The sequence below is a fragment of the Gekko japonicus genome, unplaced genomic scaffold (genome assembly GCF_001447785.1).
Source record: "Gekko japonicus isolate JY-2015 unplaced genomic scaffold, Gekko_japonicus_V1.1 scaffold656, whole genome shotgun sequence".
NCBI lineage: Eukaryota > Metazoa > Chordata > Lepidosauria > Squamata > Gekkonidae > Gekko > Gekko japonicus.
In genome coordinates, this window is record NW_015168067.1 from 379,058 (window position 1) to 394,737 (window position 15,680).

Here is a 15,680-nt window from a genome sequence, read left to right on the forward strand (position 1 = left end):
TGACTGGTCTAAGGACTGTAGAAATAAACTGAACTGAACTGGGACCCTGATCACAGTGGTCTCTGGGGAACATGTAGGGAATGTAGGTCCCTGACCATAAAGAGCTTTAAAGGTAAGAACCAGCACCTTGAAGTGAATTCGGTATGCTATTGGCAGCCAGTGCAACACTTTCAGTACAATGCTCTCACATTGGGAGGCCCATTAGAAGCCTGGCCGCAGCATTTTGCACTAGCTGTAGTTTCTGTATTTGGGACAAGAGCAGCCCCATGTAGAGAACATTACAGTAGTCCAGCCTCGAGGTGACCATCACATGGATCACTGTTGCCAAGTCACTGCGTTCAAGGAAAGGAGCCAACTGCCTGATCAGCCGAAGATGGTAAAAGGCAGACTTGGCAGTGGCTGCTACCTGGGCCTCCATGGTTAAGGAGGCATCCAAGAGCACTCCCAAGCTCCTAACCTCCGGCGTTGGCACCAACAGAGCCCCACTGAAGGCTGGGAGTGGGATCCCTACCCTCAGCCCCCACCAACTCAGACACAGGACCTCTGTCTTTGTCAGATTCAATTTCAGTCGGCTCAGCCTAAGTCATGCAGCCATGTCTTGTAACACCCAGTTCCGGTTTAGAGTCAGACAGGCCGCCAAACAACAGATAGAGCTGGGTGTCATCTGCATACTGGTAACAGTATAATACTGGGGTGCATATAGATATTAAATAGCATCGGGGACAGCACTGCCCCTTGAGGCACTCCACGATCCAGTGGGTGCCTTTGGGATAGCTGTTCCCCCAGCGCCACCCTTTGTCCCCATGGTAGTTTCCAGGTTTCACAATCGTGTCAACAGGGGCAGTCAGAGGATATGGGGTGCCCTAGGCAAGGGTGCTTAGGGCACCCTCCCAGGGAAGGAGGAAGGCAGTTGCCTGCCCTGCTCTCACACAAACACACACCTGTTCTATGGGAACCGGGTAGACGCTGCCCACCCTCCTTGCCCCATCAGTGAGGTGAGGCCCAGTGGTGGGGCTGGATCCACGCCTCCCCCCCATACCAAGGAGAAATGGGGGAAGATGCTGCCCATCCTCCTCATCGCTGGCAGCTGGTGCATGCCCTCCTCATCCCTTGCACCCTTTCATGTTGAAAAGGTTACCTCAGAGAGGTGAGATAGTGACGCATCAAAGACACTTACCGACAAATCCGTCACCTCCGTCGTGAATTCACTAGGCAGCCTTAGGCAACCCACTCTCGACTTCAGGCCTTTCATCTGCAATAATAGTACTGTCTGTCAATCTTGTAGGATTTCAAGATACCTGAGGTGCTTTGAATGTTCTATCTATATACTAATAGCGAAGTTGCCCCCGTGAGTGCGGATCGCTAAATCCACGCTCCGGGGGCACTTGGGGGGGAGGGGGAGGTTTGTGCACACGTGGGGCGGTCCCCACGTGTGCACAAAAATCCAAAAAGTTGAAAAAAATTTCGGGGGGATGTTTAAATCCCCCCGAAAGTGACAGAGCGTCCCCTGTGCATGCGCAGGGAACGCTCTGTAGCTGGCCTCGCCGCCTCCTCCTCCTCGGAGCCGGGCGGGCGGGGAGGACTGGCCTCGCCGCCGCTGAGCCTGGCAAAGGGGGGGGGAGGACCGGCCTCTCCGCCTCAGAGCCGGGGGGAGGACTGGCCTCGCCGCCGCCGCCTCGGGGAGATCGAGCGGGGGGGATGGAGGAGACGGCCCCGCGAGTATCGCGGGTCCCCCTCTTGTACATTACATAAATGCGAAGTACCATCATTAAAATGACCTGGAGGCCCAGGCTCATCAGATCTCAGAAGCTAAGCCGGGCTGACACTGGTTAGTACTTGGATGGGAGGCCACCAAGGAAGTCCAGGGTTGCCACGCAGAGGCAGGCAATGGCAAACCTTGTCTGGACATCTCTCACTTTGAAAACCCCACAGGGTTGCTGTAGGTTGGCTGCAACTTGACGGCCCTTTCCACCACCCCTACTACCATTATTGCCAGGTCCCTGCTGGGGGCTGGGGATTTTCCACACCCAGCTCCTGTTCCCTGCCAGCGCTCAGCTGCATGGCAGGAGGAAATGCCCAGGCAAAATGGGGGTGGGGGTGGGGTGTGTGATTGATATCCTTAGCATGATGATGGTTCAGCCTAGAAGTGATGTCATCGCACTGCCTGGTGCGCTATCATTTGCCCCAAGCTCTATGGTTAAACCACGGACTTTTGGACAAATGCTAGAGCTCCCCCTCAGCACAATGATGTTACTTCCAGGTTGTGCCAGAAGTGATGTCATTGCCCCAGGGATGCCAATCGCACCCGCTCACAATCCAGCAATCCCCACCTCCCACATCTCCCGCCATGCCTGGCAACCCTAGGCTAGCATCCTTTTGTGCTTGGATGACCACAATCCAACACAGACTTAAGCATGCTTGGTTAAATCAAACATCTGCTTTATTCTGTACTGAACTGCAGCCAAACACAGACCTGGGGTCATTTCTAACATGCACTTCCATACTTGGTTCAATGCCATTCACTTTCTGCCAACCTAGCCTGCCTCACAGGGTTGTTGTGAGGACAGAAAGGGACACGCCACTGGGGAGAAGAGGACACAAGACAGACATAATAAAAAAAACAGAACATAATTCTTTACAATGCTATTGAGCAGATGTTTAACACTTGCCGCTCTAATAGAAAAGAAGTTATTTCAGACTAATTAATTCTAAAGAGCACAGCTGCACGTGGTTGAAGGGTCAATTGCTCTGAAAGAGGCTATGTTCATAGTCCAGCTAAGACTGAATGGCAGATCTGCAGGGACAAGCCACAAGTGTGAATGAGGCAAGGAGCCTTTATGCATTAAAATGTAAAACAGCAGGTTAGCAAGACACTGGGCAGGAAGCATTAAAGCATTCTGCACATAACGCCTCCAATGGCAAATGTACGGGCAGGGCGGCTCAGAAAGTGCTAACAAAGTTACCCGCCAAAGGCTTGCCTTAGGCTTCATTATCCTTTCTGCATTAGATAGGATTGCCAGGCTTGACCTGGCAACCAGCAGGAGACCGGGTGGCATTGGGGGGGGGGGGGGAGCTGTCAGTGACCAAAGAAACCTGGAAGTGAAGTCACGCCTCTCTAGGAATCAGCAGAAACTCTCTTATACACACACACACACAATTTTATTTTTCTTCCACCAGTGGGAAGTGGCAGCTGGAGGGAGCCCTTGCCCCCTCTGGAGAACTGGCAACCCCATGAGGCTGAGCAAAGATGTATTAACTGGGTCTGGAGGACATCTGGGACCTGGTACAGTTCCGCAGGGCCTGCAAGACAGAGCTCTTCCGCCAGGCCTTTGAGGGGGAGCCGCCGCCGCCATTATTCCATCACTGAGATTCCAGCCATCTACCTCACTGGGGGAAAATTGGCTGCCAGTATGGGACGTCGTGCATCTTGGTCATTTTATGTAAATTATTAGAGCACCAAATTTTATTATGTAGGTAATATTGTTTTACTGTCGTTTTACTGTCTGCACGGTGTACTGTTTTATATTTTAATCTCGGCATGGCTGTCTGTTAGCCGCCCTGAGCCGCTGGGTAGGGCGGGATACAAGTCCCAAATAAAAAAATAAAATAAAATAAATAAAAATCTTGGTTCCCTGTTTTCTTTCTTTCTTTCTTTCTTTCTTCCTTCCTTCCTTCCTTCCTTCCTTCCTTCCCTTCCCTTCCCTTCCCTTCCCTTCCCTTCCCTTCCCTTCCTTTCCTTCTTTCGTGAGTACTTTGTGTGTGCCTGTGTGCCTGGAAGTCATGGTGACTTCTGGCAACCCCTAGTGGGGCTAGGATGTTTCAGAGAGCTGGCTTGCTATTGCCTGCCTCTGTGTCCTGGCCCTGGTATTCCTTGGAGGTCTGCCTTCCAGGTACTTGCCAGGGTCGGCCCTGCTTCGCTTCCAAGATCTGACGAGATCAGGCTTGCCTGGACTATCCATGCCCCGGGCATGGTTCCCTGTTTTCATTGCATCTCTTTGTGGGAAGTGGGGAGCTGAGCCACGACCATTGCTCCAGCTAACACCTTACGGCCTCAGGCCTCACAACGGAGCGCGAGAGCTTTCACGTTCACTAGAACTCTTTGTCAATCTGGGTGTTCAGTACCAAATGCAAAAACAAAAATAAAAATCTGGGGAGAAGAGAAGCTGTCTATGGCAAAAGAGGCAGAAAGGGCATTTTAAAATGGACAACAAAAGCTGCAATCCTCGGAACACTTTCCTGGCAGCGAGCCTCATTGAATAAAACGGGCCTTCCTTCCAAGCAGACCTGCTTATTATGGTTGCTCCCCAAATGTGCCGTTCCAGGACACAAAATGTGCACTTCCAAAACTCGAGACGTGGAAAAGATGTATGATGTCAGCTTGAATATGACACTCCTCTGCTTTGGTGCTGTCAAATTCCCAGTGCTGAGGATTTTCTCCCTCCCTATATAGGCTTCTAAATGTCACGGCAATGTGCCTCTAAGCACCAAAGGAATAAACAGAAAAGGGAGCGGTTCGCGTTACTGAGGGACGGAGAGACTGTGTTAGGACATTTTAGGACACGTACGTGTAGAATGGAATCACACAGCACAGCGACAGCTGATACAGGAAGAGAACAACAGAAGGGATTCGCGGGTGTATTTTGAGCACTGTGTGTGTGAAAATACCCTGAGTCATCCATGCAGTATTAAAAGACGCCTCATCCAAACTGAAATACGTTACCCACTAGCTCTTTCAGGCTTTTGAGCAAAGCAGGACAGACACATGCTGAGTATTTGTGCTGCGGCACCTTGGAAAGAAACTGGCTACGTGTACAAGCAGCTTCTCCAAAGTAACCACAGATTAAAGGTGGCCAGCATATAGGAATTGTGCTAGCCCAGCTGTGCCCCCTGCTGCCCTGGCACTTCCATGTATACTACGTTCTGGAGAGTCATTAAATAAGCCCTTCTTTAGCCCATGCCTCCCAATTTAAGAGAGGGTAGGTCCCTGTCAATATTTGCTTCCCATTGGCTGTTGTCCATGACCTGACCCCAGTGCCAGACCGAGGAGAGTTCAGAGCACCCAGAATAGATAAGATACTGCTCGTTGATTGGCCCAACCCAGAATCAGGAGATAGTTCATTATTCTCCATTTGATAGCTCCATGGGGGCATGACCCGCCCCTCACTGTCCTTGACTAGCTCTGTGAAGGTACCTTTCTTTGCATACCTTAATCCATACAGCCAAGGCTACGCTGCTTTGAGATGTGGCACTGAAATCATAGCCTGCCCCCTGCTGGCTATGGCTGAGATTCTCCAGAATTCACCAGGTCTCCTCCCTTCCTCTGATCATTCCATTCCCCTTCTTTCCTTGGCATGCTTTGAGCTGAATACTGGCACGCCATGATTCCTCGCTTATAGCCCTGCCAAAAAAAAAGGATTCAATCAGCAGCTACATAAAGCATTATCCAGAAAATAATTCTGCTCCCTGCCAATAAAAGATTGACCTTTATATAACACATAGACATTCTTAAGCGTTATCTGCATTGCAAACATGCATTATTTTATACCACTGTAATTGTTATGGCTTCCCACAAAGAATTCAGGGGGCTGTAGTCTGGTGAAGTGCTGAGAGCTGCTTTCCCCCCCAGCCTCCTCATCTCAGAACTCCAATTCCCAGAGACCTGTTGGAAGAGGAAATGACTGTTGAGACAATTCTAGTCTGTAGTTCAGGTGTGCACTAGGGTTGTTTTCTCACTGGATAATGCATGAGTTCAATGAAAAAATACAGCCTGGACAGTACCACTGTTGAGTGGGGTCTAGCTGTCCGGGACTTGAACTGTCTCCTTTCCTGCTTTTCCAATTTCTGATTCCTGTGGATAATTTCTGCACTGACCCAATCTCATCTGCCAGCCTTAAACTATGCCCTCCCTGTCTGAGCAACAGCACTGGCCAGTTTGGAAATGGGAGAGCTGGCTATTACTGTGGAGGGAAAACTTGGGCGTCTATCCCCCTTTTGGGTCTCTGCAGCTCTGCAAAGCCTTTCCTTGATTCTCATGCTGCTTGAGGGCTTCTTGACATGGGGGGGCCTTGTACTTCAGTCCCTGCCTGTCTTTGCTGTGTATGCAAGCAAAGCCTTAGATCCTACCTAGTCGGAGGCAGGCATAGCCTCAGTGAATGAGAGAACTTCTGTGCGTATGTAGAATCAGAATACTTTATCAACGTGAATGAAACAGTGCAATGATTGGAAGAAAAATGGAAATGTGCATGCCAATTAGAAGTTCTTCTTTAGTGGGAAAACAGGCTCACCATTCTGGTTGGACAAGATCCCTGTTTTTGTTGTTGTTGTTCAGTCACACAGTCGAGTCAACTGAGTTACCCTTTTCCCTCACTGCTGCTGCCCAGTAAGATAATGTCAAAGAGCGAGGTGTCACTATTTGGCTTTTGGCTTATTCTGTTATATTCTATTGGTTGTATTACAGTTTTTTTCATATTAAATAAAGTGTTTGGGGGGGGGAATTAAATACTGAGGTGTCAGAGTAACTGTCAGATGTCTCTGACTGTTCTTGAATGTTGAAAGAATTCTGTTTGGATTCAGAATACTTACTAAATTTAAAATGGATGTTGAAACTAGCACATTTGAGGGAGGTGTTCAGTCATCCATTTACTGTAGGAATATTTTTAATATGGGGACCATTTAAAATCATACCCCCCCCCCATCTGCAGTCAGAAGCAGAAAAAACAACTATACCACCCCAGGATTGTGATACCATTTTGCTTTCCATCTAAACAAGGCCTCACTTCTAATTTCATGACTCTCAGATAACAGATCAACAAGGTCTTGCTCGGCGCAGAAAGCAAATCCATCACGAGTCCCTATGCAAGGGGTCCTATATCACCTGGGACTGTCCCATGATTGCCATTGCCAGCTACACAGTCCTAATTTAGCTAGACAAGAAGGAGTTACCACAAATGTTGAAGTCCAGAGCATTATGCTACAGGCCACCTCCACTAGGAAGTCTGCTTGAAGAAGTGTTTGGACAGTATAGCAGTATAATCCCCATTCTGTTGCTGGAGCTCTATGCAAATTGCACTGAATTGACTGGTTACTGTCCTTTATTATGATTAATGCAGCAATCTCATAGTGCCCTCTGCTGGACATCTTCTGTAGAGTCAATAACTATTTAGAAAGGATACTAGTCACTCAATAATATCAAGTATTATACTGTTAACCCTAACATGCTCCTAAATTGTATTTAGGCTGTTTAAAATTAGTTTTACTATAGGCATTACTGAGATGCTGCTGTTATTCTTCACTGAACAGCCCTTTGTAAAGTGTCACTGGTGAATGACAGAAAAGGGTCTTTCTAAGCACAATTGAAGTGCACTTGAGGACAGAAAGTAAGTACTGGAAGTATCTAGAATGGGCAGCTTCTCTCCTCATAGATGCTGATGAGGGGCACCTCTAAGATGGGGGGAGGGATCAAGAACGGCTATGAATCCCCAGTATTTTCATCAAATTTCTGGTAGGGCAACGGCCCCTTCCATCCTGAGTTCCCCAGAAAACGTATTGTCAAGAAGGATGTTTCTCAACAAAGACAGAGGTGAGTCCTCTGACTGACAGATACGATCACCTGCCATTCCCTCTCAGAACTCGTTGTCTTGATTCAATACACTTTGGCAATACGGCAAGAGGAGTTTAAAAAGTAAAGAAATGATGTTCATCCCTTTGGCACTTGATGGAGCCATGATTTCCTTTACAAGCCACCTTATCATTTGAGAAACACCAGGTTTCCCCCCTTTGTGAATAAATACGACTTATCTAAGGCACCGTCTCATCAAAATTCTTTCAAATTTCCTAAATATATAAACGTCCCAGTTAAGTAAATGGGACAAATCTAAATGTACATTTCACTTACTTCCTCATTGGATAGAATGAGACTATTGAATTTTAGTGGGTCATACCCTAACTGACTGAAATCTAGAATCTGAGAGTGGAGGGGGAAATAATACTAGGAGCTTTGTGCTCAGCTAAGCTAGTGTCAGGGCAATTTAGTGTTTGCTGACAGGAACACATACTCTTGTGCAGAAAGAAGAAAGGTCATCCCAGTTGATCACTTATCACCTGAGCGCTGCTTATAAAAAGACAAAGCAGTCACAGGCATTAACATGTTGGCACATCCGCAAAGGCTGGGAGGCATTTTACAAGAGTTACAGCCGTCCAAGGAGAAGTAACTTCTTATGTGACAAATGCACAGAGACAGACGGAATTTTCCCTAAGGGTTTCGCTGCAGCACAAGTGTTAAGTCGTAGTTCAAGCCTTGGAAATTACCAGGGACCTAACAAGCAAACCTGAGCCAGAATCAGGTAGGCAAAACGGTAAAGACCATTCTTTAAAAAGTATTACTTAATGAATTGTTTCATTTAGTGGCCTTCAACCTCTTCTGACTTAGGCCCCGCTAAGCAGGAAGCATTTGAGAGGAAGTCATGTGACATCAGACTCTTGTGACAGAAAGAGGGAGAGCCAGTGTTATGACCTCATTGGTGTCAAAGCCAGGACCTTGGGCAGCAGATCAGAAAGAGGAACAAGAAACGCAAACAAGGCACCAGGAGGTATAAGGGTTAGGACCATGGATAGAACCTCTCCACCACTGAGTAACCTCGCCTCCTTGTCCTGCTGCTCTTCTCAGCATGCATTCAGAGAGTCAGGAAGTATGGCACCCTTGAGCTCTCAATGTAGCTGTGTCTTCCAAATGTCAGCCAAAAAAAAAGGTTCTGTAGGAGCTTGTGACCCAGCAGGAGCAAATCCACAACCCATCTAAGGGTCCCTGCCTGTTGGGTTTCAATAATTTTGGGCACACAAAGGTTTCATTATGTGGTGTTTCTCATTCAGTTGTCAAGGTATCCTGAATCAGAAACTTTACTAAAAGGTAGCTTGACTACTGCTGTTGATGCACAGCTGACCAGAAGAAGAAGTGGGTTTTCATACCCCGCTTTTCTCTAGCCTAAGGAGTCTCAGTTTACAATTTCCCTCCCTTCTTTCCCCCACAACAGGCAGGTAGGTGGGGCTGAGAGAGTTCTGAGAGAACTGAGAGAGTTCTGAGAGGAGTCACCCAGCTGGCTTCATGTGGAGGAGGAGGGAATCAAACCTGCCTCTCCAGATTAGAGTCCGCCACTCTTCCCCACCACACCACGTTGAATATTGCTAGGAGGAACACACTGTGAATTTACCCAAGATTATGGTGGCCAGAAAGTCTGCCATTGCGCTGTGTTAATTGACAGGTTGCCAAAACACTCCCCAGAGTCACACTTAGAACTTCAATGGCAGATGTACAAGGTTTGTTGGCAGATAAATCAATTAGGAAATGGTTCCCTGGAGGAATGATTTTTTTAAGGGAAGACAATATAGTACCAAATATTATCGGTGTGAATCGAACATTTCAGAGCTTTTCTTTATCACTGGAGAAGTTTTGTGAAGCTTGCACATGAGTAGTTGCAGATCCAATAAAAGGCAGCATCCCCCCTGATTCGGGAGCAATTCTAACTGATTCAGCACAAAAATATATATATTTAGGTCTTCCACTTTACAAGAGGCTGAGGAACAGGCCTGCAGTGCAAGAATAGGATTTAGAGTGGTTTGAGCTGTTAACTGGACAGTAGATAATCCTGGTTGCATAACAGCTTTAGGAAATCCTGTATTCTAATTGGTCGAAACATTTTATTCTAAAGCTTAGTCCCAAAGCATCAGCTGCAGCCTGTTTGTTTATTGGGGCAAGCCACCAAGAACAGAAGCAACCCTCCAGGAATATTAGCATGGGAACATCTAGGATGTCTGTGAATAGCTTTGATATTTCCCCTTAGGGTGGAAGGTAATATGTGGACAGAAATTATTTTACTGATTACACAAAAAGTATAAACACTGTTCTTCTGTGAGCCAGTGTGAGGTAACAGAATACCAGACTAGAACTGCAGAGACCCCAGTTCAAATCCCCATTCTGCCATGTAGCTCATGGGGGGACGACTGTGGGCCAGACACACGCTCTCAGCCTAACCTCTTTCACAAGATTGTTGTGAAAATAAAATGGAGAGATCTTTGTATGCCAGGAGCAACTTGAAGGATGGTGGGATAAGGATGGCGTAACTTCTGCTCTATCGCCCCCTATGGGCTGTGTTGGGTGCTCTATCGCCCCCTATGGGCTGTTTTGGGTAATAGTTTTCTGTGTAACAGTAAGCAATCATGCCTTCGGGCCTTTGACACTACTGACTAGCCAATAGAATTGCTTGAAGAAAAGAACTTAAGCTAATAATAATTCCATTTTTAGCTGCTAACAAAATATACACATAAGGGTTGAAGTGGGCCTCCAGGTGTGGTACACAAGGGGGGGGGGACACCTGAAGTGACAAAGCAGAATCAACACAAACTGGAGATGTCCCCTCTGTGTGAGTAGAAACCTTCTCACTTGCACAATGACACCTTTTGATCCAAGACTTGATCCAGACTAAACTTTCCGTCAGCTGAAAGGAGCCATCCTGTCTCCCTCCCACCCACTGGAGTCTGGTGATTTCCATGCAATGCTACTCCAGAGGGATAGGAGACTCTACGGAATCACGTAGGGGGGGGGTCCTGCAGCAGGAAGGGGGAAATCAGTGGAAATTGCCAAGTTAGCCTGGACCTAACCCTAAGCCAGTATGTGTGTGAAACACTCAAGGAAAAACACTCCTGGAGGGGCTTTTTTATCATCTTCTGGGCATGGAACATGGGTCACTGGAGGTGTGGGGGGGAGGTATTTGTGAACTTCCTGCATTGTGCAGGGGGTTGGACTAGATGACGCTTCCAAATCTATGATTATACACACACACCATTTATATAAGCTTCAAGTGTTCATACCACTTCGCATCTGTTAGAAGCCCGGGTAACTACTAAAAGCACACTCCTTTCAGGTAAGTCCATCATATTTCCTACCACGGAGCACTCTGGGAGTTAAGGCTGAGAGAACTGTGCTTTGACTAATGGCACAATCCCATTCATTATTTTTAAAATGTTTATTTTAAAAATGTACACCCCAAGGCAGCGTACCAAGTTTTATGAAACAAAAGGAAAATAATAATACTCAAAATATGAGAAAATTTTAAAATACAGAGGGAGAGCACTAGCCACAGCCCCCTCCAAAGTAAACATATCAACCACCTGTCAAGCATACTGGGCCTTGTCAGGTCGACCCACACAAATTCTCTGCCATATGGCTCTGCATATGTCTAGCTGAAGGCTTATCCACCAACCAACCAACCAGCCTGCTCTCCTTGACAGATAATTCTCCTCACCCTGCTCTCACTAGAGGGCAACCAAATCCACAAACTAGGCATTATACCTAAACAAAAGGGAAACAGGAGGTAACTCCAGATGGGTAGCAGACTTTCCTACCCCTTCCAGAAATTAATTACTTCGGTATATCTCTCAAACTTCCTACTGTTATCTGCTTATCTTGTTTCATCCTGTAACTAAGTTTTACTAGGCCTGTCAAACAACAGTTGGGAGTGTCTCGCTCATACTGAGCAAACTGATCACCCTTTGGACTGAATCTTGTTTCCAACTAACCTTTCTTTGTTATGTCCCCTCCCTTTTCTGTTGTGTATATAAATCAGCCTAATGGGTTTACACTCCAGTGCATCTGATGTCACAGAGCTCTTATTCACCAGAGTTTATGCTGAAATAAATGTTGTTAGTTTGTAGGCTGATGGAAGGTCAAGGTAGGGCATTTGTTCCATCCCAAAGGGATTGTAAGGCCTCCCACATAGGGAAGCCAGCCTCCAGGTGGGACCTGGGGCCCCCCCAGAAGCACATGAGATCATAGGCCTCTCCCTCACAAAGTCTTTGCCAAGCAATCTCAGCAACAGTGGTTATTAGAAGCAGGGTTTCTTCTTCTTCTGCAGTTCACAGCTCTTAAAATGGACCCAGATGCTCTTCTTCTTCTTCGGAGAGCCAGTTTGGTGTAGTGGTTAAGTGTGCGGACTCTAATCTGGGAGAACCGGGTTTGATTCCCCATTCCTCCACTTGCACCTGCTGATGTGACCTTGGGTCAGTCACCAGCTCTGGCACAGCTGTCCTTGAAAAAGAGCAGTTTGTGTCAGAGCTCTCTCAGCCCCACCCCACCTCACAGGGTGTCTGTTGTGGGGAGGGGAAGGGAAAGGAGTTTGTAAGCCGCTCTGAGACACCTTTGGGTAGTGAAGGGCGCGGTATAAATCCAGTCTCTTCTCTTCTCTCTTCTTCTTGCTCTCCATGGTGCTGCCAGAGGATGGGGGGGGCAACACATAGAAAAATCCCCCCCATGCTCATATGCTGCTGCCATAACTCGTGTTTCTTTTATGAATATGGTATCAGAAGTCAGTGCTTGCACACACTTAAACCTGTGCAAGGATGGAGGGTTAATTGTGCCTCAGTTCCCTCAGGCAACCTAAGGAGCTCCAAAGACCAAATTCCTCCTCTCCCTGGTGGGCTCAGCATCTCTCCCTCCAAAGGAACCACAGAGGGCACCAGGATCTGCAGTGAATGTTGAGGGGTCTTCGTCCTCTTGTCCCTTCCCCCTCTTCTTCTTCTTCACAGGCAGAGAGAGAAGGCCTGAGGGGATCCTCTAGATGGGAGGAGACCCTTGAAGCATGCTGGAAGATCTCCCCCTTTTAAGAAAAGCCTTTCCATACAGGAAAGGTACCACTCCAGTGGGAAGGTAACAGCATTCCGTGCGCCTTGGTGTTTAGTCATGCCGGCCACATGACCACGGAAATGTCTTCGGACAGCGCTGGCTCTTCGGCTTTGAAACGGAGATGAGCACCGCAACCCTAGAGTCGGATTCGACTGGCTTTCGAGCAAGGGAACCTTTACCTTTACAGCTGCATCATGAGATGTCCCTGAAGCAGCAGTTCTTCTGCAGGACTCCACAGTTGTACAAACTGGAACAGAGAGGCTCTTAGCAGCTGTCTAAAGAGGCAGCTCCAGAGAACCTCTTTTTGATCTCTTCTCCCCTCCCCACACAAGATTTTCATACATGGATCCCTATTTACAGAGATATTACAGAAATGCTATAAATCCCTGCTATTTTCTTCAGCAGAAACTCTCCCTGAGGCAGTTATCCCTGGAACTTCCTCTGAATCCTTGGAGAGTGCAGAAGTCCTAATTATTAATATTGCTGATCAACACTTCTAAAGCAAAGGAAGCTGAATGCTTTGGCTGCCATTTCTCTCTGTAATTTGCGGATGCAGTTTGCATTCTGGTGACAGGACAACCAGCATGGGCTTCTTGCTCCCTCTCAGCCTAACCACACAGGGTTGTTGTTGCTGTATGAAGAAGAGGAGATTGGATTTAATACCCCACGCTTCACTTGAAGTCTCCAAGTGGCTTTTGGAGTCTCCGAGTGGCTTACAATCGCCTTCCTCTCCCCACAACAGACACCCTGTGAGGTAGGTGGGGCTGAGAGAGCTCTGAGAGAGCTGTGACTGACCCAAGGTCACCCAGCAGGTGTGTGTGCAGGAGTGGGGAATCAAACCCAGTTCTCCAGATTAGAGTCTGCTGCTCTTAACCACTACACCAGGATAAAATGGAAGAAGGGAAATCATGTTGTAAGCCACTTTGGCTGCACTGGAGAGAAAAGTGGGCTCTGAGTATCTAAGTAAATAAAACCAACATATGAGAACTGCAGGTATGGGATAACTTTCTCTTTCTTGTGTCAGGGAAAAGAACCCTCCTATATCATTACAGAGATTGGGGGGGGGGACTGATGGAGGATGACAGCAGTTGAGCATGCCCATGTATTCTTTTTCAGATTGGGAATTTAGACACTGAGATCAACAGGAATTAATTTTAGATCTATATTTCCATGTTGAAATTTTTATATAATGCCAGCTTTATTTTTGCATTTGCTTTCAGAGTTATAAATAAAAGCCACTAAAACTGTCTGCATGCTTTGCTAGTACATATTTCTGGCACTGAACATTAACATAACCCACATCTGAGCCTCTGAGGACTGTCATATGGTCACACACGCACACAAAACCTTGAGAGGGATGTAGAGATGTGGCAGATGTGGTACAAGTGACTGCTAGCTGGCCATTTTGGAAGAGAGGAGTATAGGGCACTGGCTAGCCACGCCCCACTCTTTTCTGAAAGTGCCCACTGACAAAGCTGTACAGTAGTGGCAGGCACCTATATAGCTCCTTTGCTATCACACACATGCCTCATGAGGGGTGTAGCATCTAATTCTAACCATGCTTGCTCAGAAACAGTTTCCGTTGTTTTCATGGGTATTTCCTGTTCTAAGTGCTGCTTTCCCCCAAGTAACCTTGTGTAGAACTGCAAGCTGGATCCAGTAAATATTTAGTCAGAAGTAAGCACATGAAATTCAACAAGGCTTGCTCTCTCCGAAGAATGCATCGGTCTCCAACCTTAGCTGTATCCTACGCTTTCACACATGATGGCCGTAACAGCACGCTTGGAGCCCTGCCCTGGATGTAGCTGTCCTACTCGGAATAGGGATGCCAACCTCCAGGTGGGATCTGGGGATGGATCCCCGGAATTACAGGTCATCTCCAGACTACAGAGATCAATTCCCCTGGAAAAAATGGACGCCTTGGAGGGTGGACTCTGCGGCATTGTGCCCCACTGAAGTCCTTGTCCTCCCCAGGCTCACAAGAAACATAAGAGATGCCAATGTTGGATCAGGCCAAAGGCCCATCCAGCCCAACACTCTGTATCACACAGTGGCCAGAAATACCAGGTGCCATCAGGAGGTCCACCAGTGGGGCCAGGACATTAGAAGCCCTCCCACTGTTGACCCCCCCACACACACACCAGGCTCCATCCCCAAATCTCCAGTTTACCAACCTAAAGCTGGCAACCCTACCACCCATTCCCTGCTGGTGACGGAGAGTAGAGGGGAGGAACCTGGCAACTCTGACTCAGAAACCCCACTGGCACTGATGGTTTTGGGAGCGAAGCCTGAGGTGAGCAGAGCTTGGGGAGGGGAGAGGCTTCAATGGGGTATAAATGCCATAGAGTCCACCTTCCAAAGTGGCTGTTTTCTGCAGATGAACTGATCTCTGTCACCGGGCGATCAGTTGTAATCCCAGACGATCTCCGTACCCACTGGTCTACTCATAAGAAGGGCCTGGTCTGACTCTTGAGCAATGCTCCCTCTAAGCTGTGTAGTCTTGTGAGAAAAAAATTCTGCTTTGTGAGCGACTGGCATTAAAGTCGTGAGCGAGCAATTTGGCTACTGCATAGATTAGTTTGCTCTGGAGCCATCCTTCCTGAGCTAAGACAAGAATGTGTGAGCCGGAGGCTAAAAAACTGTGAGCTAGCTCACACGGACTCAGCTTAGAGGGAACACTGCTCTTGAGCAACTGTGCATAAGATCGCCACCTTTATTGGGTGCAATGCACATGGAAGCCAGTGGGATTTACTCAGCTGCACAATTTCAAACACCTGTGCTACTCACAGAGGGTTGCCATCTCCAGGCTGGAAAATTCTTGGAGATTCTAGGGAAACTGTTGCCTTGAGATCAGCTGTAATTCTGGGAAAGCACCCCACCTGGAGGTTGGGAAGCCCAATTCTAAGTAAGCTCCCCACCCCCAAATATGCATTCTTCATTCAGGACTACTGCTTAACCAGAGGCAAAGAGAAATCAGCACCGCCTCCTTTTTAACCAACGAAGCTGG